The sequence below is a fragment of the Gorilla gorilla genome, chromosome 20, assembly GCF_029281585.2.
Source record: "Gorilla gorilla gorilla isolate KB3781 chromosome 20, NHGRI_mGorGor1-v2.1_pri, whole genome shotgun sequence".
Taxonomy (NCBI): Eukaryota; Metazoa; Chordata; class Mammalia; order Primates; family Hominidae; genus Gorilla; species Gorilla gorilla.
This window is the reverse complement of record NC_073244.2, coordinates 51,346,245-51,368,695: the sequence shown is the minus strand read 5'-3', so window position 1 is coordinate 51,368,695 and position 22,451 is coordinate 51,346,245. Positions and strand designations below refer to the sequence as shown.

The window sequence follows — 22,451 nt, the reverse complement described above, 5'->3', positions numbered from 1 at the left end:
TGGGGTTTTAGTTAGGGTTGTTTTCCAGAACTGCTTTCCTCCCTATTGGGAATGATTTTTTTTTTTTTTTGGTTTGGTTTGGTTTTTTTTTTAAGTGATAAAAATATTTTATTTAAATGGTACAGAAGAAATTATATGTACTTAAAAATGATTAAAAATTCATGTTAGGAAATGCTAAAAACCCAATAATTTACACAATGATAAAATCTAAAATGATGAGAAAACATAAAATACTTTCATTTGGTCCTCTGACCTAACAAAACTATTAAGAACATGAGATATAGTAATTACTGAAGTTGGGTTAAAAGCACAAGACAACATAATTCCTTTATACACATCCAGCCATTTTATACAAGAAACTGTTATACCTTAAATGGAAGAGTGAAAAATTTGTTTAAAATATTGAGAGTGCATTATGCACCTATAATGAAACCACTTTCTCCAAAGATTCAAACAGATTAACATTGCAAAATGGTATTTCTATATAACACCAACTTCTGAAAAATTTAATAATTCATTTAAGAATATGCAAGTGAAATGTAGTTTATTCTGATTTCAACAACGGATATTCAAAGTCACAATTTTTCCCAAGAAATCATTCACTTTCTACTTTCAAAAACACATTGTAGCTTTTCTGTTACCAGTCAGCCATGTTTTCAACTAGCTGCATGTTTAATCATTCACTTCAAATTTACATGTCCAGCCCAGCACGGTGGCGTGGGCCTGTAGTCCCAACTACTTCAGAGGCTGAGGCAGGAGGATCGCTTGATCCCAGGAGTTCAAAGCCAGCCCAGTCAACATAGAAAGACCCTGTGTCTTCAGAAATCATCCAAGGAGTGAGATAAACATTGCAACCCACATATACTGGGTAAACAACAAGGGAATGAAAAATGACCTCACATGCCCTGAAGCAGTGTTGAAGCAAACTCCTGATGCAATAAAGGCAGCAGTTGTAATGGGTACCTGGAATGGTATCGTGGAATTGGAGAACTTATTTTTGTAATGAAAGGAAAGCTAGCTTGAAAGAAATGTTTTTGAGGTTTTCTCTTGTTTTTCTCCTTTTTGTTTGGTTCAGGTTTGAAGTTTAGATTGGCTTGGGTTAAATTTGGGTAGGCAAAAAAAATTATCTTTAAGGAAATTAATATTTATCAAATATTCTCTTTTTTCATGTAAACCCCAATGAATGATACGAAATTTGAAGAAATAGGAGAGAGCAAGAACCATAGAATGAAATCGGAAAAACCCTGCTCTTCTTTAAAATAGAGAGGCTAATTTTAAAATGTTGAGTTTAGGACCTGGAATGCGAAACATCTCAAATTAGCACTTTGAACGCTTTCTCCTCCCAAGCCCGTCGCATTCCTTTCTCTATCTTCATGTTAAGGCTGGGTGGAAGGTTCATCAATTCCCGGATATGATCCAAAATAGACTTAGATTTGTACCTATGAGAACCAATGATCTTAGCAGTACATGACTTATATCCAATTCTCAGAACTTAATGCTTGCCATTGTAACATTATGATAATAAAACACTGGCAGATATAAAGTCATGTCATTTATTTTAGTCATATTGAATCTCTTAGGATAAATTATTTATTTTTTAGAAAATATCTTTTAGAGTAAAATTTACATAAATCAAATGTATTCCTGTTATAATTTTAAATGAACATCCATCTACCCCCAATGCTTTAAGTATTAGAGAGTAGACTTGATGTCCATTTAAGACTCCTTTCAGCTTTACATAGGGTCTCATTACTATGATGCATTGGATCCTCTTGTTCTCTGTTTTCTTCAGGAAATCATGCTCACAGAGGTTAGGTAAATTGGTCAGGGTAACACAGTAATGGCTGCACTACATTTAAACTGCAGCTTTTTAAATCCATGTTTAATACTTTTTCTCAACACCTCCCAATTGCCTCACATTATTTCAGATTCTTCTTTGGGACCCCTTGAATTCACCCTATGTAGCACCTCCCTTGGCAAAAAAAAAAAAAGTTAACAAAATATGCTTTCTTAATAGGCAAAAAGGGGGATGTATATTTCTTCAAACAACTAAAAAAGGGGAGTCCATATAAGTGAAAAGAACAAGTGCAATCACATTAGCTTGAAAGGGAAATAAGTGATTACATGATATACTTGGACTGTTGGATAGGAACAGATAGGGGACTTTTCCGTGAGTTATTTATTTTGGTCTTTTATTTAAAGCAGCCCTAATTTTTAGATTGTTTGAATAACAGACAAATTAGAAGCTCAGCAAATTTCTTAGTGGACAATTTTAACTTTCCAAAAAATATCCTTGCATTTCTGCTACCTTCTTTAAAAATGAAACCTATCGACTTGAGGCTCTCCCTCTCCCTCTCCCTCTCCCTCTCCCCTCTCCCCTCTCCCCTCTCCCCTCTCCCCTCTCCCCTCTCCCCTCTCCCCTCTCCCCTCTCCCCTCTCCCCTCTCCCCTCTCCCCTCTCCCCTCTTTCCACGGTCTCCCTCTGATGCCGAGCCGAAGCTGGACGGTACTGCTGCCATCTCAGCTCACTGCAACCTCCCTGCCTGATTCTCCTGCCTCAGCCTGCCGAGTGCCTGCGATTGCAGGCGCGCACCGCCCCGCCTGACTGGTTTTCGTATTTTTTTGGTGGAGACAGGGTTTCGCTGTGTTGGCTGGGCTGGTCTCCAGCTCCTAACCGCGAGTGATCAGCCAGCCTCGGCCTCCCGAGGTGCCGGGATTGCAGACAGAGTCTGGTTAACTCAGTGCTCAATGGTGCCCAGGCTGGAGTGCAGTGGCGTGATCTTGGCCCACTACAACCACCTCCCAGCCGCCTGCCTTGGCCTCCCAAAGTGCCGAGATTGCAGCCTCTGCCCGGCTGCCGCCCCGTCTGGGAAGTGAGGAGCGTCTCCGCCTGGCCGCCCATCGTCCGGGATGTGAGGAGCCCCTCTGCCTGGCTGCCCAGTCTGGAAAGTGAGGAGCGTCTCTGCCCGGCCGCCATCCCATCTAGGAAACAAGGAGCGCCTCTTCCCAGCCGCCATCACATCTGGGAAGTGAGGAGCCTCTCTGCCCGGCCGCCCATCGTCTGAGATGTGGGGAGCACCTCTGCCCTGCCGCCCAGTCCGGGATGTGAGGAGCGTCTCTGCCCGGCCGCCCCGTCTGAGAAGTGAGGAGACCCGCTGCCTGGCAACCGCCCCGTCTGAGAAGTGAGGAGCCCCTCCGCCCGGCAGCCACCCCGCCCGAGAAGTGAGGAGCCCCTCCGCCCAGCAGCCACCCCGTCTGGGAAGTGAGGAGCGTCTCCGCCCGGCAGCCACCTCGTCCGGGAGGGAGGTGGAGGGATCAGCCCCCCGCCCGGCCAGCCACCCTGTCCGGGAGGTGAGGGGCGCCTCTGCCCGGCCACCCCTACTGGGAAGTGAGGAGCCCCTCTGCCCGGCCAGCCGCTCCGTCCGGGAGGGAGGTGGGGGGGTCAGCCCCCCGCCCGGCCAGCCAACCCGTCCAGGAGGGAGGTGGGGGGGGTCAGTCCCCCCCCCGGCCAGCCGCCCCGTCCGGGAGGGAGGTGGGGGGGCCAGCCCCCCGCCCGGCGAGCCGCCCCGTCCGGAAGGGAGGTGGGGGGGTTAGCCCACCGCCCGGCCTGCCGCCCTGTCCAGGAGGGAGGTGGGGGTTCGGCCCCCCGCCTGGCCGGCCACCCGGTCCGAGAGGTGAGGGGCGCCTCTGCCCGGCCGCCCCTAGTGGGAAGTGAGGAGCCCCTCTGCCCGGCCAGCCACCCCGTCCGGAAGGGAGGGGGGGGGGTCAACCCCCCGCCTGGCCAGCCGCCCCGTCCGGGAGGTGAGGGGCACCTCTGCCCGGCCGCCCCTACTGGGAAGTGAGGAGCCCCCCCCGCCCGGCCAGCCGCCCCGTCCGGGAGGGAGGTGGGGGGGTCAGCCCCCCGCCAAGCAAGCCGCCCCGTCCGGGAGGTGAGGGGCGCCTCTGCCCGGCCGCCCCTACTGGGAAGTGAGGAGCCCCTCAGCCCGGCCAGCCGCCCCGTCCGGGAGGGAGGTGGGGGGGTCAGCCCACCGCCCAGCCTGCCACCCTGTCCGGGAGGGAGGTGGGGGGGTCAGCCCCCCGCCGGGCCAGCCAACCCATCCAGGAGGGAGGTGGGGGGGGGGTCAGTCCCCCGCCCGGCCAGCCGCCCCGTCCGGGAGGGAGGTGGAGGGGCCAGCCCCCCGCCCGGCGAGCCGCCCCGTCCGGAAGGGAGGTGGGGGGGTTAGCCCACCGCCCAGCCTGCCGCCCTGTCCAGGAGGGAGGTGGGGGTTCGGCCCCCCGCCTGGCTGGCCACCCGGTCCGAGAGGTGAGGGGCGCCTCTGCCCGGCCGCCCCTACTGGGAAGTGAGGAGCCCCTCAGCCCGGCCAGCCGCCCCGTCCGGGAGGGAGGTGGGGGGGTCAGCCCACCGCCCAGCCTGCCACCCTGTCCAGGAGGGAGGTGGGGGGTCAGCCCCCCGCCTGGCCAGCCGCCCCGTCCGGGAGGGAGGTGGGGGTTCGGCCCCCCGCCTGGCCAGCCGCCCCATCCGGGAGGTGAGGGGCGCCTCTGCCCGGCCGCCCCTACTGGGAAGTGAGGAGCCCCTCTGCCCGGCCAGCCGCCCCGACCAGGAGGGAGGTGGGGGGGGTCAGCCCCCTGCCCGGCCAGCCACCCCATCCGGGAGGTGAGGGGCACCTCTGCCCGGCCGCCCCTACTGGGAAGTGAGGAGCCCCTCTGCCCGGCCACCACCCCGGCTTGGAGGTGTACCCAACAGCTCATTGAGAACGGGTCATGATGACAATGGCGGTTTTGTGGAATGGAAAGGGGGGAAAGGTGGGGAAAAGATTGAGAAATCGGATGGTTGCCGTGTCTGTGTAGAAAGAGGTAGACATGGGAGACTTTTCATTTTGTTCTGTACTAAGAAAAAATTCTTCTGCCTTGGGATCCTGTTGATCTGTGACCCTACCCCCAACCCTGTGCTCTCTGAAACATGTGCTGTATCCACTCAGGGTTGAATGGATTAAGGGCGGTGCAAGATGTGCTTTGTTAAACAGTTGCTTGAAGGCAGCATGCTCGTTAAGAGCCATCACCACTCCCTAATCTCAAGTACCCAGGGACACAAACACTGCGGAAGGCCGCAGGGTCCTCTGCCTAGGGAAACCAGAGAACTTTGTTCACTTGCTTATCTGCTGACCTTCCCTCCGCTATTGTCCTGTAACCCTACCAAATCCCCCTCTGCGAGAAACACCCAAGAATGATCAATAAAAAAAAAAAAAAAAAAAAAAAAAAAAAAAAAAAAAAAAAAAAAATGAAACCTATCCCTCTTCAGGACACTGGTCCCAAGACAGATCATCTAGAAGTACCCAAATACCTCCAAACAGATCAGGAACAATTCAACTATTTCTAGAAAAAAAAAAAACAAAGTCTGTGCTTCATATTGGATGCCCACAATATGTTCTCCCTGCTCTTCTAGATTACTTATTTTCCTTTTTATTATTATTATTATACTTTAAGTTCTAGGATACATGTGCGCAACGAGCAGGTTTGTTACACAGGCATACATGTGCCATGTAGGTTGCCTGCCCCCATTAACTCGTCATTTTCATTAGGTGTTTCTCTTAATGCTATCCCTCCCCCATCCCTCCACCCCATGACAGGCCCCGGTATGTGATGTTCCCCGGCCTGTGTCCAAGTGTTCTCATTGTTCAATTTGCACCTATGGGCGAGAATATGCGGTGTCTAGTTTTCTTTCCTTGTGATAGTTTGCTCAGAATCATGGTTTCCAGCTTCATCCATCTCCCTGCAAAGGACATGAACTCATCATTTTTTAGGGCTGCATAGCATTCCATGATGTATATGTTCCACATTTTCTTAATCCAGTCTATCATTGATGGACATTTGGGTTGGTTCCAAGTCTTTGCTATTGTGAATAGTGCCACAATAAACATATGTGTGCATGTGTCTTTATAGTAGCATGATTAATAATCCTTTCCATATATACCCACTAATAGGATCGCTGGGTCAAATGGCATTTCTAGTTCTAGATCCTTGAGGAATTGCCACACTGTCTTCCACAATGGTTGAACTAGTTTCCACTCCCACCAACAGTGTAAAAGTGTTCCTATTTCTCCACATCGTCTCCAGCATCTGTTGTTTCCTGACTTTTTAATGATTGCCATTCTAACCGGTGTGAGATGGTATCTCATTGTGGTTTTGATTTGCATTCCTCTGATTACCAGTGATGATGAGCATTTTTTCATGTGTCTGTTGGCTGCATAAATGTCTTTTCTGAGAAGTGTCTGTTCATATCCGTTGCCCACTTTTTGATGGGGTTGTTTGATTTTTTTCTTGTAAATTTGTTTCAGTTATTTGTAGATTCTGGATATTAGCCCTGTGTCACAAGGGTAGATTGCAAAAATTTTCTCCCATTCTGTAGGTTGCCTGTTCACTCTGATGGTAGTTTCTTCTGTTTTTCAGAAGCTCTTTAGTTTAATTAGATCCCATTTGTCAATTATGGCTTTTGTTGCCATTGCTTTTGGTGTTTTAGTCATGAAGTCCTTGCCCATGCCTATATCCTAAAAGGTATTGCCTAGGTTTTCCTCTATGATTTTAGATCTAACATTTAAGTCTTTAATCCATCTTGAATTAAGTTTTGTGTAAGGTGTAAGGAAGGGATCCAGTTTCAGCTTTCTATATATGACTAGTCAGTTTTCCCATCACCATTTATTAAATAGGGAATCCTTTCCCCATTTCTTGTTTTTGTCAGGTTTGTCAAAGATCAGATGGTTGTAGATGTTTGGTGTTATTTCTGAGGCCTCTGCTCTGTTCCATTGGTCTATCTCTCTGTTTTGGTACCAGTACCATGCTGTTTTGGTTACTGTAGCCTTGTAGTGTACTTTGAAGTCAGGTAGCATGATGCCTCCAGCTTTGTTCCTTTGGCTTAGGAATGACTTGGTGATGCGGGCTCTTTTTTGGTTCCATAAGAACTTGAAAGTAGTTTTTTCCAATTCTGTGAAGAAAGTCATTGGTAGCTTGATGGGGATGGCATTGAATCTATAAATTACCTTGGGCAGTATGGCCATTTTCATATTTATTCTTCCTATCCATGAGCATTGAATGTTCTTCCATTTGTTTGTGTCCTCTTTTATTTCATTGAGCAGTGGTTTGCAGTGCTCAGTAAGTTGGATTCCTAGGTATTTTATTCTCTTTGTAGCAATTGTGAATGGGAGTTCACACATGGCTTGGATCTCTGTTTTTCTGTTATTGGTGTATGGGAATGCTTGTGATTTTTGCACATTGATTTTGTATCCTGAGACTTTGCTGAAGTTGCTTATCAGCTTAAGAAGATTTTGGGCTGAGTCAATGGGGATTTCTAAATAAACAATCATGTCATCTGCAAACAGGGACAATTTGACTTCCTCTTTTCCTAACTTAATACCCTTTATTTCTTTCTCTTGCCTGATTGCCCTGGCCAGAACTTCCAATACTATGTTGAATAGGAGTGGCGAGAGAGGGCCTCTCTGTCTTGTGCCAGTTTTCAAAGGGAATGCTTCCAGTTTTTGCCCATTCAGTATGATATTGGCTGTGGGTTTGTCATAAATAGCTTTTATTATTTTGAGATACGTTCCATCAATACCTAGTTTATTGAGAGTTTTTAGCAGGAAGCACTGTGGAATTCTGCCAAAGGCCTTTTCTGCATCTATTGAGATAATCTTGTGGTTTTTGTCACTGGTTCTCTTTATGTGATGGATTACGTTTATTGATGTGTGTATGTTGAACCAGCCGGGCATCCTAGAGATGAAGCCAACTTGATCTTGGTGGATAAGCTTCTTGATGTGCTGCTGGATTTGGTTTGCCGGTATTTTATTGAGGATTTTTGCATCAATGCTCATCAACGATATTGGTCTAAAATTCTCTTTTTTTGTTGTGTCTCTGCCAGGCTTTGGTATCAGGATGATGCTGGCCTCATAAAATGAGTTAGGGAGGATTCCCTCTTTTTCTATTTATTGGAATAGTTTCAGAAGGAATGGTACCAGCTCCTCTTTGTACCTCTGGTAGAATTCGGCTGTGAATCCATCTGGTCCTGGACTTTTTTTGGTTGGTAGGCTATTAATTATTGCCTCAATTTCAGAGCCTATTATTGGTCTATACAGAGATTCAAATTCTTTCTGGTTTAGTCTTGGAGGGGTGTAAGTATCCAGGAATTTATCCATTTCTTCTAGATTTTCTAGTTTCTTTGCATAGAGGTATTTACAGTATTCTCTGATGGTAGTTTGTATTTCTGTGGGATCGGTGGTAATATCCCCTTTATCATTTTTTATTGCATCTATTTTGTTCTTCTCCCTTTTATTCTTTATTAGTCCTGCTAGCAGTCTATCAATTATGTTGATCTTTTCAAAAAACCGGCTCCTGGATTCATTGATTTTTTGAAGGGCTTTTTGTGTCTCTACCTCCTTCAGTTCTGCTCTGATCTTAGTTATTTCTTGTCTTCTGCTAGCTTTTGAATTTGTTTGCTCTTGCTTCTCCAGTTCTTTTAATTTTGATGATAGGGGGTCGATTTTAGGTCTTTCCAGCTTTCTCCTGTGGGCGTCTAATGCTATAAATTTCCCTCTAAACACTACTTTAGCTGTGTCCCAATGATTCTGGTATGTGGTGTCTTTGTTCTCATTGGTTTCAAAGAACTTATTTATTTCTGCCTAATTTTGTTATTTACTCACTAGTCATTTAGTTTTACATTTTGAAACACCCAAACAACTGTCACTGGATTGCTTGCAACAGAAAGAATAAATGCTTTATGGGATGGATGCCGCATTCTCCATGATGTGATTATTTGCATGCTTGTATCATATCTTATGTTCCCCATAAATGTATACACCTACTATGTACCCACAAAAAATAAAAATAAATGACAGGCAAACGACCAATATGCACATGAAAAGATACCCAACATCATGAGTCATTAGGGAAATGAAAGTCAAAAGTATCATGAGATACCACTTCACATTCATTAGGACGGCTATTACTTAAAAAATGAAAACTGACAAGTGTGAGGATGTGGATAAACTGCAACCCTTGAACATTGCTGTTTGGAGTGTAAGATGGTGTGATTGCTGTGGAAAATATTATGGCAGTTCCTCAGAAAGGTTACTCATCATAATATACATCTCTTTAGCAACTGGGATACATTTTTTCTATCAATGGTTTAAATTCACTGGCAATAAAACTGAAGAGAAAAATGAAGTAAGAGGGAGAAAGAAACAAGGGAGAAAGGAAATTTGAATTCACTTGACCTTTAAATTCTAATATATGTTTTAAGGCTGCTTCCTTTCATCATGAACAGAGAACTTGAGTCCTCCACACCAGTTGAAGAAAACTGCATTGTGACTGAAGTCCAATCACCTGTACCTCACACAGTCTGGAAATAAGGAACACGCAAATCAAGAACTAGACAAGAATCTCAACTTTCTCCACAAATCTTCTTGGGAAAGAGTGTCTCTGAAAATTTTGATACCCATGGACACTCAGAAAAGAAAAGGGTAGAGTTAGAGCCCAGCTCTGTGAGAGGCAGATGGGAACTGGCCTCACCTGGCAGAGCCAAAGGAACCAGTGTGAGACCAGGGGGGACACAAGGGCTTTCTCTACCTCCTTCCATAGGTCCTGCTTAGGATCAAGATCATTGTTTTCCCAGAACCTCTATAGGCAAAAAAAAAGGATTACCTTCCATTGCCAATAATTTCCATCAGAATCCTCACTATTTTTACCATTGTACAAATGAGGAAAATGTACACATTCTTGGTAGATTCTGCACAGTGGAGAGAAAGCTTAAAGAGAGGCATGGAGGCTGGACTTTACAAACCCTCAACCTCACTCCATCATCCTTATCTGCGCATTTCCCTGGTGACCTCTTTTTCCTCCTGGTGCCTCCCCCACTGTCATTTCTGCTGCATCACAGACACAGGCTTGCAAACAAGTGTGGTTGTGACTGAGTCTATTTCTGACACCTTACCCCTTCTCACCCTGTGGGGAATTCTTGCTGAGAGGGCTTTGGAGTCGGGAATGAAGCCAGAGGGCAGGGCTGACAGGGACCATTTAAATGCTGCAACTCCTAGAGATTCACATGGAAGCCTGGACACAATTCAGAAGAGCCAACCCAAGGAAGCAAAAATGTCACCACTACCTGTGAGTTAAAAAGGCACAGCCTTCAATAATCTCAAGTCACATTAAAGAAGGTGGAAAAAGGGAGATTTTATGAGAGGAAAATATGAGAGTTTCTATTGTGAATGTTTTACTGAGATTGGAGGTGTGTGGAAGACAGAGACCCTGGGACTATGGTGTCTGAGATGTTTGTGGGGTGTCAGGTGTGGACCCTGGACCAGTGTAACCCTCTGTGAGGGTGTGATAGTGTCTGATGAGAGTCAACTCTGCTGAGATGATGTTACGTTAGGTAAAAGGTGTAGAGCCCATCAGGATGGGTGGAACGTGCCTGAGTGTAAGAGGGTGGCTGTGTTTTGTCTTCCTGTCTGTGATGTGAGTGTGTGTGTGAGCACACCCAGACCAATGCATGAGCATCTTTATATGGACAGTGAGCAGGCATGTGTGACTCAGTGAGTGGTGTGGCTCTGTGTGACTGTGGTAGTGTGTGTGATGGGATGTGACTAGGTGTTGAACTGGGAACATGCACGCGGCCTTCTGTCCATGTGAAGTTTCCTCCTTACACAGCAGGGCCTCTGATGAAGCAGCTGTGCATCTTCTAATATGTGTCAGTGTGGATCCCGGGTGGTAGAACTGGTGGGGATCTTGGGGACTGGGAGTTACCAATGACTCATTTGTGAGCATTAATGAGAGCAGAATGTATGATCTGTAGATGTCTCTTCCCAGGCAGAGTGGAAAAGAGGAATCCAGACTATGGGAACAATGGTCCCTCAGGTGGGGTCTGCACACAGTGACCATGATCTCCTGCCTCTCATCCTCAGGTCTTTTCCTGTCTCCCACCCAAGGCTGCCATTCCCATTGTAGGTCAGGAGGGTGTGCAAGTCCTGGCTCTCTGAGGAAGAACATTGGAGACTGTGGTTTCGGAGACTGAATCACCTCAAACTGGAAAGGAACAAGGGTAGCCTCAGTTCAGATAGAGTTTACAGTGGATGTTAATCATCAAAGTAGCTGGGTTTGCTGGCTCATGTCTATAATCTTACCATTTCGATAGGCAAAAATGGGAAAATAACTTGAGGCCAGGAGTATAAGAACAGCCTGGGCAAAATAGTGAGACACCGTCTTTACAAAAACTTTAAGTGTCAGACAGACAACTTGGTGGGCACTTTTTTTTTTTTGAGACGGAGTCACTCTGTCACCTAGGCTGGATTGCAATGGTGCAATCTTTTCTTACTGCAACCTCCACCTCTCGAGTTCAAGTGATTCTCCTGCCTCAGCCTCCTGAGTAGCTGGGATTACAGGTACACACCACCACACTTGGCTAATTTTTGTATTTTTAGTAGAGACGGGATTTCACCATGTTGGTCAGGCTGGTCTCGAACTCCTGACCTCGTGATCCACCTTCCTCGGCCTCCCAAAGTGCTGGGATTACAGGCATGAGCCACCGCACCCAGCCTTGGCGGGCATCTTTCACCAAAGCTACTCAGGAGGCCAAGGTGTGAGGACCCCTGCAGCACAGGAGTTCGAGGCTTCAGTGAGCTATGGGTGCACCACTACACATCAGCCTGGGTGAGAGAGTGAGACCATGTCTCAAAAAGGAAGAAAAATTATCCACTTGTAGGTTATCTCTAATTACTTCCCTGACCCACACTCTTCATTTGTCCAAGTGCTGCAGCTGTGCTCTCAACAATTTTTACAACTTCTGGGAAAGATGCCCACGGCCCTTGACGATAGTGATGCATGTGCATCCCACACACAGGGGTTTCCTGTTCTTTTGTTATTTCCCTCTCTCTTTCAACAAGTGTTGCTTCTTACGGATTGAATTTCTCCACTGATAGATCCTCAAGTCTTGTTTTCACAGATATTAATTTCTCTATCACTAAGATCACCCATTAGTAAGAATTACTAATAAAGATAAAAAATAAAAAGTAAAGAAAGTACAGAAAAAAAGAATTTTAAATAATCTTCCTTGTACCTGGGAAACTAAGTTAGGCAGAGTTCAAGTATGGATCTAAGATGGCACTGTCAGTAAGAGGCAGAATCAGGACTGGAGTCCAGGCAGCCTGGCTCCTGAATCCTAGCTCGTAACTATGAGACCCTCATGTCTGTAGGAATATGGAGTTCTGACTGCGATAGGGTGAAAGAGGGAAGTCCTCACAGTTTGCCTGTTGATCTCTAATTTTCTACATCATGGGAATCTGTCACAAAAGGGGAGGCCACACCTGGCCCAGCCCCTTTCACCCACTCTCAATCCCCTAGCAGGTGCCACACAGAAGGCATGTCCTTGTCCTTTGGTTCTTGCGTGACAATCAGAGGGACACCGATCCTCCCTTTCATGTGAGTACTGCATGGCACAGGGGTGGAAAAGAAGGGAGAATATTTACTCAGGAGGTGGTCTCATGTGAGTGATGTGGAAATTTCTAGTTGGCAGGATGGAGGAACCATGCAGGCGCAGGTCCTGGAGACCCTCCAGCACCAAGCATGAAACCTGCAGTGGCTGAACTTTGGGCCAGTCATGAGGTCTAAGGGAGGAGAACACTCAGGGGTTAGGGCTGTGGCTCTTTATCAAGGGGCACAGAATTTTCAGGGAATGGACAAGGCATAGACCCAGATAAGTGACTGTGGCTCACTTTCCATCTTGTGAGGGGAAGAGAATCTCCCCACCTGGGGGATATACGAGGAGCTAAAGCAGCCCCACAGGGACCAGGCCTGCAGTATCACCAGAGAGACCAGGGAGGCTTCTTTATGCCTTGGGGAAAGGAAGGAAGGGATTTGTGTGTGTGTTGAGTGTGTGTCCTACAAGGGAGGGGCCTGCCCAACACTCCGTGTGCTTTGCCCTCAGCAATGACCCAGAGCTGCGGGTGGAATTCTACACTGGGATGAATGAGAACTCAGACATCGCCTTCCATTTCTGAGTGCACTTTGGCCATTGTTTGGTCATTGACAGCCATGTGTGTGGGGCCTGGAAGTGTGAGGGGAGATGCCACAATGTGTTCTTCAAGGACAGCAAACAATTTGATCTGAGCATCTTGGTGCTGGACAATGAATACCAGGTGAGTGCCCTAGGAGCTCCCGGTATCCAGCCTCCATGGGTTCTCAGAGCAGGAGGCAGCTCTCCCTGGCCTGACCCAAATAGATTTTCAGGACCCATTTCTCATAACTACTCTTACCCCAGGCTTTTTATCACAGAGCACCCTCTGCTTGCACTGCTATCCTCAGCTCGTTTCCAAAATCTGACCATGATCAGTATCAGCTCATCTGGCATTTCCCCCAAGGTGAAGAATCTCCTGTCTTTTCTCACTGTATTCATTTCTACTTATGTTGCTGTTTAAATTTTCACTTTGCTGAATGAATACAATATTCATAAGAATAAAATTGTTTTAGTCAATGAAAAATTAAGGCTTTGTCTCACTCCTGGACCCAATCTTATTCCTGAGAGCATTACCACTGCTCTGCTCTCCTTCCACAGGAAATCTTTGCTTATAGAAGCATATAGATCTATAATTTCATTTGTTTTTAAGAAAATCCTAGTATACATTGCTCCACACATTACATCTTAAAAACTGAGTTGATTTGTTGTGAAAGAATATATCTTGAAGATACCGTCTATTAATGGTGCTTTCTCAGTTTTTAAAGAATGCATTATAAGGATTACCCAAAATTATTAATCTTGACTCTTTTTAAGGGCCTTGAGGTTATTTCCAATATTTCGCTCTCACTAATGGTGCTGTATTAAGACTTCTAGTCAATTCTTTTGTTTTATCCACCTCCCTTACTTACATTGAAAGATAATCATAAAGAAATGAAATAACTGGTTCAAAAATGTGTGCATTTTAAATTTAACAAATTGACACCTAGAAGGTTACTTTATAGACTCAGTAATGAAGAATATATCCAAATGTTCTGGCCCTTTCTTATGAGTAGAGCAAAAGATTCACATTTTATTCAGATTCAAGTGAGGGATCTCTTTCTATGCTTAGAAACCGTTCAAAATGATAGCCTATGTTTTGCAACACTTGTCCAATTCTACCTCTCCAACAACACTTGAATTTTATTCTTGGCCACCATCAGCCCAGATCTAGGCAACTCCAAAGAGAAACTGGGCCATCAGCAGGGAATGGCAGTCAGAGTTCATGGAACAGATATATATGCATTCAATGAACATAAACCAGTGTTAATCCTGTTTGAACCCCTGTACAAGATGCAGGGATTCAAGTTCATGAAACACAGTCACTAGCCATGGGGATTTTCCAAGCTAGACGGGAGGCTGAGCAAACATAGACGATGTGACACAGAGTGGTACAGCCTTGCTGGAGGAAACAGAGGAAACACTAGAAATAATGTGAGCACTCTCTCAAATAGTTAATCTTTAACAGGATTGTGAGTCTTGGGTTCAGTTATATAACTAGCAGTTTTCTCAGGGGACGTTGTAGGTACTAGGAGAGAGTAGAGAGAAGGCTGAAAGTTTGTTTGGTGGCATACTGTCTTTCTGAGGCACTTTTCCTCTTGTAGGTAATAATAAATGGCCAACACCATACATCTTTGCCCATCCACTTCCACCATGTTCTATGAAGACTGTGCAAGTGTGGGAAGATGTCTCCCTGACCTCAATGTCTGTCTGCAATTTATGGAGATGACCACACCCCTCATTGTTGAGGAATCCCTCTTTCCATGTGACCATAGGATCCCCAGAGCCTGCTAACAGCATGATCTCTCCTCACCCTTTTCCCTACGCTTGGTCATTAAAACATGACCAAACTTCCCAGAATTTGGTTCTTGCTTTAAGGGGGAAAGAGAAAGTGGTAATCCCCAAGAGGCCCCGAGGAACTTTATGGGAGGCATCCAGAAATCAAATAGGATAAACCTTCTTGTGACTCCAGGAGTGAATGACAAGGTCCCTGCAATGTCTTAGAAGACATTAGGTACAGCATCCTTTGACAGCATATTGTTGACATCAGAGACTCTGAGACAAAATCTTTACCCTATCTTAGATGACTCACTGCACTGAAATGTTAGGTAGATGTTTACAGCCACACAGATGTACCTCATGGCTTTGGGGAGAAATTTTGTAACTTAACAATCTAGTGGAATTTCCTAATACTTTCCATTATTTTCAGGATATTTATTGTGTGTTAACACGGTGCCTGGCTCTGTACAGGCTGCCATACAGGAGCTTTACAAAAAGACACATTTCTCACTTGAAAATTTCAATCCAAGCAATAGTTAGAGAATCACAGGAGTCCAAAGATTTCTCTTAAAGAACCCCAATTGTGAGAGATAGTGTGGCAATTCCCCATGGATCTAGAACTAGAAATATCATTTGACCCAGCAATCCCATTACTGGGCATATACCCAAAGGATTATAAATCATTCTGCGATAAAGACACATGCACACATGTGTTTATTGCGGCACTATTCACAATAGCAAAGACTTGGAACCAACCCAAAAGTCCATCAATGATAGACTGGATTATGAAAATGTGGCACATACACACCATGGAATACTATGCAGCCATAAAAAGGATGAGTTTATGTCCTTTGCAGGGACATGGATGAAGCTGGAAACCATCATTCTCAGCAAACTATCAGAAGATCAGAAAACAAAACACCACATGTTCTCACTCATAAGTGGGAGCTGAACAATGAGAACACATGGACACAGGGAGGGGAACGTCGCACACTGGGGCCTGTTTGGGGGTAGGGGGCTAGGGGAGGGATAACATTAGGAGAAATCCCTAATGTAGGTGACAGGTTGATGGGTGCAGCACACCACCATGGCACATGTATATCTATGTAACAAAACTGCACGTTCTGCACATGTAACCTAGAACTAAAGTATAATTTTTCTTAAAACTAAAAAATAATAATAATAATTGTGAGATTTTTCCAAAGTATGTGGCAGAATCCTGGGATTTCTATTTAAAAACAAGTGGTCATGGTTTTAGATCAGAAAATATGTAGTTTATTTTCGGGATGGACACAATTCATACACATGGACACAGTGAGCTGACCTTGCTTTGCTGCTCTTTCATTAGGCATTGCAGCACAGCAAAGCTCCCAACACACGTTGGCTTACAGAAATCATTTACTCTGATATTTCTTGGTTAACTGGACTCATGTGGGTAGTAGATCATGTGGTGAGAGTCATGTTTTCTGAAGCGTCTTTTAGTTTGGGATTCCAGAGGATGCTTCACTCATGTCTGACTCAACAAGAGGGCTGGGTGAGCACCTACGGGCTGGCTGATTATCTCCTTCCCTACGTCACTTCCCTATTCATGCCTTGAATTCCCTCAAATCATAAGAGTCTCATGGTTCTTGGACTTAAGGAAGGATGATTGGCTGCCACCAAAGAAAGCCTTCCAAAAGGCTCAAGGAGAAGGTGAAAGGCATCATAGGACCTGGCTTTGAAAGGCAGACAGTGTCACTTCTATGACATTATATTGATCAAAGTGAGCCATACACAAGCCCAAATCAAAGGGAGGGGGGTTTCATAAGATGTGATTATTTTGACATGCAGTCATGAGGGAGCATCCTTGGCAACTATTTCCACTCAGTCCTCACTGACTTACATTTTTCCCATATATCAAAAGCACTAATCCTGTAAGGAACCACTGAAGGCAATACACTTATAGGAACAGGCTCAGATTGAAGTCCAGAATGTTATCATCCAATCAGGATCTGGTGTCCATGAAGTGACTAGAAATTATCATGTGCACTTTCTTTCAACATCTGCGCTAAATAAATACATTATCTGCCCTATACATATTAAACCTACAAGACTAAAACAGATATAGGAAAATGCAGTGAACACACTTATTTTAGAGGGGCAAAAGATAACAAACAGCACCCTGAAAGCAAGATGGATCACCAACAGCTCTACTGGAGCCACCCACAAAAAAAATCAACCAGGGTTCTCACCCTTGTTGCATCTGCTCAAACCAGCATCTCCTTATCTGAAAATATTGTCTTGATATGTGCCGCTTCTGTTCCCACAAGTACTTAAAGGATATAGGTCTCATTAAGTTGGACTAAGTGATGCTCCTTGAATTAATAAGCAAGACATCCACTCAGTGAAAGAAACGTGCTAACTCTTTGTACATGAATAAAAATTAAAATAAAGAAACCAATACAAACAAACAAGAACAACAACAAAAAAAAATAAGCATCCATCACTGGTCCACATCTTGCTGAAGCCAACTATACCCCTATTTTCATCTTCTCTGAAAACGTTTCTCTGCAACAATTGGCTCCACCTTCTACTGTCAGCTTCTTAGAGCTCCTACCAAGTAGGCACAATGACAGCCCTTTTCCCTCTATAAGAGCTGTTGTCATCTGGTTCATAGCACAAATAGAGAACCATTTAGGAGAAGATAAACAACATATTACCTAAAAGCCAAACAATGCAGACTGAAGAGGGTCTCATCAAATAGCCTCTTTGTCTGCAGGGCCTATCACAGGTGTCAATTTGATCATGTTCATCCTCTCTTTCCATGTTCATTGCCACAACTTGTTCAGCTCCAACCTTACTCATGGGTATGCCTCTCTCCTTGCCCTCCTTTAACCTAATATCCATATACCTTGAGGTGTCAATGCACAGTAAATGACACCTTCATGCCTCTCTTTCTTGTTGCTTTCCTGTATGAACTGAAATTCCCTCCGCTCTCACTGGAAAGTCTCAGGCTCTTGTTAGGTACACTTTCCCCCTTATATCATCCCTCTCACAGTTTTGGTCACTGCCCTATTTTGATGATGGATCATAGGCCCCCTCATCAGCATGGAAATCATTTCTTGGGGAATTAGGCAATACTTGCTCTGAGTGGATAAAAACTATCTTGGACCCCATGAGTTTCTGAGCAGAACATGAGATTGATTTCATATCTACATGTCACTGGACGATGCCCATTGTATTTGCATGACCTACAGTGTCCTACATGCTGCCCCTGCTATACAAACACACAGTGACTGCCTTTTCTTGACTGATATTCACCAGTTCAGTTCAGCTCATATAGGCCATTTGTTACACTCATCTTTATACCAACTACTACCCTATGTTCATGGTGGCCAGGAGTGATGTCTCAGATAAAAAGAGAAGACATACAGCCAAGGAACCAATGTTGAACAAACGATTTTTGTTTGCCTCTGGAGACTTACTCAACATCTCTTTCATGCTTGTCAACCCAAATTCATGGCCTTCTCCCAGCAAATACATCATTGCTCAAAACACAGTAGGTTATTTCCGCAGTCTAAAGCCTTACCTTCTGAAAGGTCTGTAGGGCTTTCCAGTTTTTGCTGAAAGCCCCCAAAGAATAAATCTACTCTTTGCTAACGTTGTCCTTGATGTCCAAGTCTCCCATTCTTCTGTGGTGCTGTCCGTGGTGCTGAGCTCTGGCGCGTCTGGGCCTGTATTTGCAAGTGAGGGGCCAATAAGACAGAATTAACAGAGAAATTTTTTATTTTGTTTTGTATTTGATAAATCACAGCTCAAAATATGTATGATGAATGGAGCAGGAATTGAATTTGGATTTTCAGACCACAATTTCTGCAGTGCCCTCTCTCACCCTCCTATTCAACATAGTGTTGGAAGTCCTGGCCAGAGCAATCAGGCAAGAGAAAGAAAGAAAGGGCATCCAAACAGAAAGAGAGGTCAAACCATCCCTGTTTGCAGATGTCATGATTCTATATCTAGAAAACATCATAGTCTCTGCCCAAATAATTCTTAAGCTGGTAAACAACTTGAGCAAAATTTCAGGATACAAAATCAAAGTGCAAAAATTACTAGAACTCCTATATACCAACAACAGCAAAGCATAGGGCCAAATCAGGACTGCAATTCCATTCACAATTGCCATAAAAAGAATAAAATACCTAGGAATACAGCTAACCAGGAGGTGTAAGATTTTTACCATGAGAATTACAAAACACTGCTTAAAAAATCAGAGATGACCCAAACAAATGGAAAAACATCCCAGGCTCATAGATAGCAAGAGTCATTATCATTAAAACAGCCATATTTCCCAAAGAAATGTACAGATTCAATGCTATTTCTGTTGAACTACCTATGACATCCTTCATAGAATTAGAAAAAAAACTATTTTAAAATACACATGGAACGAAGAATGAGTTGAATAACCAAGGCAGTTCTTAGCAAAAAGAATCAAGCTGGAAACATCATATTACCCAATGTCAAACTGTGCTACAGGGCCACAGTAACAAAACAGTATGGTACTGGTACAAAAACAGACACAGAGACCAGTGGGACAGAAGAGAGAGCCCAGAAATAAGGTCGCACACCTACAACCATCATCAGACCCTTCAACTAAGCTGACCAAACAAGCAATGTAAAAAGGATTTCTTATTCAAGAAATGGTCCTGGGTAACTGGCTAACCATATGCAGATGATTGAAACTGAACCCCTTCATCACATTATATAGAAAAATCAACTCAAGATGGGTTAAAGACTTAAATGTAAATGCAAAACTATAAAAACCTTGGAAGACTACATAGGCAATACCATTCTGAATGTAGAAATGGACAAAAGTTTTATGACGAAGATGCCAAAAGCAACCACAAGAAAAGCAAAAATTGACAGTGGATTTATTTAAGCTAAAGAGCTTCTGCACAGCAACAGAAACTATCAACAGAGTCAACAGACAATCTACAGAATGGGAGAAAATATTTGAAAATTATGTATCTGAAAAAGGTCTTATATCTAGCATCCATAAGGAACTTCAGTAACTTTTCAAGAAAAGAACAAACAACTCCATTAAAAAGTGGGCAAAGGGGCAGGGCGTTGTGGCTCACGCCATAATCCCAGCACTTTGGGAGGCTCAGGAGGGCCGATCACGCGGTCAGAAAATAACTTGAGACCAGTCTGCCCAACATGGTGGTCTCAGACACCTAGACCAATGGAACAGAATGGAGAACCCAGAAATAAGGCCACACACCTACAACCATCTGATCTTCAACAAAGCTGACCAAACGAGCAATGGAAAAAAGACTCCCTACTCAAGAAATTGTGCTGGGAGAACTGGCTAGCCATATGCAAAAGATTGAAACTGAAGCCCTTCCTTAAACCACATACAAAAATCAATTCAAGATGGATTAAAGACTTAAATGTAAAATCCAAAACTACAAACACCCTGGAAGACAACCTAGGCAATACCATGCAGGACATAGGCATGAGCAAAGGTTTCATGATGAAGATTTCAAAGGCAATCGCAACAAAAGCAAAAATTGTCAAACTGAATCTAATTAAACTAAAGTGCTCCTGCACAGCAAAAGAAACTATCAAGAGAGTAAACAGACAGCCTATAGAATGGGAGAATATATTTTCAAACTATTTATCTGAAGAAGATCTAATATCCGAGTATCTACAAGAAACTTCAACAACTTTACAAGAAAGAAAAAACAAACCCATAAAAAAGTGGGTAAAGGGCTTGGCACAGTGGCTTATGCCTGTAATTCCAGCACGTTGGGCAGCCAAGGCTGGTGGATGGCTTGAGCCCAGGAATTTGAGAACAGGCTGGGTAACATGGCAAAAACCCATCTCTACTAAAATTAGAAAAAATTAGCCTGGCATGGTGACATGAGCCTGTAGTCCCAACTACTCAGGAGGCTGAGCTGGGAGGATCACCTGAGCCCAGAAGCCAGAGGCTGCAGTGAGCTGAGACAGTGCCACACCACTCCAGCCTGGTTGTCAGAGTGAGACCTGTTTTAAAACAACAAAAAAAGGTGAGCATAGGACAGGAACAGACACTTTTCAAAAGTAGATATACAGGTGGCCAACAAGCATATAATAAAAGCTTAACATCACTGAACATTAGAGAAAAGCAAACCAAAACCAAAATGAGATACCATCTCACACCAGTCAGAATGGCTCTTATTAAAAAGTCAAAAAAGGACAGATGCTGACAAGGTTATGAAGATAAGGGAGCACTTACACATTGTTGGTGGAAGTGTAAATTAGTTCACCCATTGTGGAAAGCAGCGTGGTGATTCATCAAACAGCTAACAACAGAACTACCCTTCAACCCAGCAATTCCATCACTGGGTGTATACCCAGAAGAATAGAAATCATTCTGCCATAAAGACATATGCACATGAATGTTCATTGCAAAACCATGCACAATAGCAAAGACATGGAATGAACCCAAATGCCCATCAAGGACAGATTAAATACAGAAAATGTGGTACATGTACACAATGGAATACTATGCAGTCCTATAAAAGAGTGAGATTATGTCTTTTGCCGTAACATGGATGGAGCTAGAAGCCATTATTCTCAGCAGACTAATGCAGGAACAGAAAACCAAATACTGCATGTTCTCACTTATAAGTGTGAACTAAATGATGAGACTCATGGACACCAAGAGGGGAACACACACTAGGGCCTACTTGAGGGTGGAGGGTGAAAGGTGCAATAGGAGCAAAAAAATAACTATTGGGTATTATGCTTAGTACCCAGATGAAGAAATCATATTTACCACAAAACCCATGACACAACTTTATCTGCATATGTACCACTAAACCTAAAATAAAAGGAAAAATAAATCAAAGAAAGAAACAAATCTCAATTCTGTTCCAAGATGGCTGAATAGGAACAGCTCTGGTCTGCAGCTCCCAGTGTGATCAACACAGAAGACAGTGATTTCTACATTTCCAACTGAGGTACCTGGTTCATCTCATTGGGACTGGTTGGACAGTGGGTGCAGGCCAAGGAGGGCGAGCTGAAGACCTGGGAAGTGCAAGGGGTTGGGGGATTACCCTTTCCTAGCAAAGGCAAACCATGACATACTGTACCTGGAAAATCGGGACACAACCAACCAAATAGTGTGCTTTTCCAGTGGTCTTAGCAAATGGCACCCCAGGAGATTACATCTTGCACCTGGCTTGGCAGGTCCCATGCCCACGAAGCCTTGCTCACTGCTAGCGCAGCAGTCTGAGATTGACCTGGGAGGCAGCAGCCTGGCAGGGGAGGGGTGTCCGCCGTTGCTGAGGCTTGAGTAGGTAAACAAAGCGGCCAGGGAAGCTCAAACTGGGGGGAGCCCACCACAGCTCTGCAAGGCCTGCTGCCTCTGTAGGCTCCACCTCTGGGGGCAGGGCATAGCTGAACACAAGGCAGCAGAAACTTCTGCAGACTTAAACGTCCCTGTCTGACAGCTGTGAAGAGAGCAGTGGCTCTCCCAACGTGGTGTTTAAGGTCTGAGAATGGACAGACAGCCTCCTCAAGTGGGTCCCTGACCCCCGTTTAGCCTAACTAGGAGACACCTCCCAGTAGGGGCCGACTGACACCTCATACAGGTGGGTGCCCCTCTGGGACAAAGCTTCCAAAGG

General features: G+C 44.7%; 1 long non-coding RNA gene across 1 annotated transcript; it reads left to right on the top strand.

The window, feature by feature from the left end:
• The first annotated feature begins 11,167 nt into the window (after positions 1-11,167).
• LOC134757749 (uncharacterized) lies at positions 11,168-14,880 on the top strand. The gene is made up of 4 exons (XR_010132182.1): positions 11,168-12,455; positions 12,961-13,171; positions 13,308-13,393; positions 14,631-14,880. It is a non-coding gene; the product is annotated as an uncharacterized lncRNA (long non-coding RNA).
• The last annotated feature ends 7,571 nt before the right edge of the window (positions 14,881-22,451 follow it).